This window comes from Maylandia zebra, linkage group LG10 (assembly GCF_041146795.1).
Source record: "Maylandia zebra isolate NMK-2024a linkage group LG10, Mzebra_GT3a, whole genome shotgun sequence".
Taxonomy (NCBI): Eukaryota; Metazoa; Chordata; class Actinopteri; order Cichliformes; family Cichlidae; genus Maylandia; species Maylandia zebra.
The window spans coordinates 3,894,157-3,896,673 of NC_135176.1; positions in this window are offsets into that span (position 1 = coordinate 3,894,157).

Consider the following 2,517-nt stretch of genomic DNA (forward strand, 5'->3'; position numbering starts at 1 on the left):
AGACTGATGTGAATTTGCTGCATTCCTTTTTTTTTTCTTTCACCATCTGTGTGAACACTGAAGTTATTTATTTAGTCCAGGTTTCTTATGGTCAGTTTGCCGGTTTTGTTTTTGGTTTGTTTGGTTGGTTGGTTTTCTTTTGAGTGAAGCTTAAGCCGATTTGGAAATCTATCTTTGCAATAAGACATTCATACAAAGTGAAACATTTAAAAAAAAAGAAAAAAAAGGGGGGGGGGGGGGGGGGGGAATAAACATGGAAATGAAGGTAACTTTTGAAAGAATTGTTTCCAGGATGTTTTAAATGAAAGAGTTCATGGGGGAAAAAAAGGTAAACATATCAGAATGAAATACGCTAAACCATTTTTGTTTGATTTTGTTCATTCTTTTTAAATTAAACAAGTTATAATGATTTTCACTGAGGACAGACTTCCTCAGTTCTGTAGCCAAAAGTGGCCATATTTGGGTGAGAGGGTGGATATGCTAAGTTAAGCCTAATGCTTAACTAAAGTTTAGTTAACAAGCTACGACCATAAAACCCAAATATTTGCATAATAAGCTGACTTATAAAATCTTTTTCCTACTAATCTGATCAAAAACCTCTCTATCACATAGTATCACTCTAAAGGTAATTCCAATTCAATTCAGTGTTTTTTATACAGCGCCAAATTACAACAGCAGTCGCCTCAAGGCTCTTCATATAAAAGGTAGACCCTACAATAACACATACAGAGAAAACCCCAACAATTATATGACCCCATATGAGCAAGCACTTTGGCGACAGTGGGAAGGAAAAACTTCCTTTTAACAGGAAGAAACCTCTCAGGTTTCAAACCAGCTCAGGGAGGGACGGCCATCTGCTGTGAAGGGAGAAAGACGAAATAAACGACATGTGGAAGAAATTCCATCAGAAATGCTCCAAAAGGAACCAACACTGACTCCAGCTGGCTGAGTTGAGGCCTGGCTAACAAACTATGTTTAGGACATCTGTCACTCAAAACAGTGACACCTCTGACTCCAGTGTCCAGTTCAATAAGGGGAGGTCACTTGGAAAAGGTGATCATTGTTTATTGAGATATAGGATTTAATGTATTTGGCAATTAGACTGTGATGATCCATCACGGCAAAATGGAATCCCATCGGTGATAGGATTTAGGACAGGACCCCCAGAGTCCAGATGCTGGGGGTGGTGAAGATGAAAACTGAGGCACGGCTGGAGCTCTGACTGAGGTGTCTTTGAGGTGGAGATGAGGAGGAGGTGGGTTCCACAAATGAGAGTCTGAAAGGCAGGAGAGCACAGATTTAAACCATACAACGTGGAGGCTGATTGGCTCACAGGAGACGGGTAAGAAGATGATTGGACTAAAGCAGTAATGACACTATTGATATTTACAGTGCGGGAAAGTGGTAGTCATGTAAAGAACAGGAAGCAAAAACCCAGAAAAGCCGGCAGATGAATGATTACAGATATTCCTTATTGAACTTATGTATAAGCTTCATCTAGAAATAAATAATCCCCAAAATCATGTAAAGAGAAACTCATAAAGACCAAATTGTACTAGGCTGGCACTTTTTCTTTTCCGCTCTAGAATTGGCTCTTTAACACAGGACTCTGTCATTTTGACTGACTGTTGGAGCCACTGTTAAGTGGTTATAGAGGGAAGGACCGTTTTGGGCTTAATATTTAGCCCCCAGACAAATTGATTGGCAGCTTTTGTCATAAATTTAAAATCCCATTTTTAAATACTGCTTTGCTCTGTTTTACATCATTGTTGGCAGAATATTGTATCCATCAATTTTGGCTTTTAGTGTCAGATAAAGATAATCAAAGCAGATGAAACAAGACTGAAAATGTTAGTTTTAGAAATACAAATTTGAATATCTTTATTTAATTAGTTCTTTGTGGCTACATTACAAATATTCTTGCTGCTGGATCAAGATTTAATTGATTTAATTGATCTCTATCCTATTTAAATATGATATGTATCACTACTCTTTATCAGTACAGAATTTTGCCCAACCTCTTGGTGCAGAGAACGGTAGTGGGTTTCATTTCTGAGCACTTTATTATAGATAAAGGGCTCTTCCCTGTGTGTTCTGGGACAGGATGTTTAATGTGGTGAAGGAAGTACTTCAGCATCTACGCTGACAGCAGACTAAAGTGGAAGACCAACACAGACGCTGTATACAAAAAGAGAGTGAGCAGGTTCTAATTCTTCAAAACACTATTCTAGTCTGCTGTGGCAAACATGTGCAGCATCAGAGCTGGTGACACCAACAGACTAACTAAACTGATGAGGACGACAGGCTCTGTGACAAACTGGAGACTTTTAAAGCTATGTTAGACAGAAGTGACTGAACAAACTGTTGTGGATATTGGGTACTTCTAACCACCCTCTGTGTCACTTACTGGACAAGCAGCAGAAAACTTCCTCTAAGAGACTGATTCATCTCCACTACCACAAGGAAAGCTGCAGCAAATCTTTCCTCACTCAGTTTGTGAGCTCCACTCACTTCTAG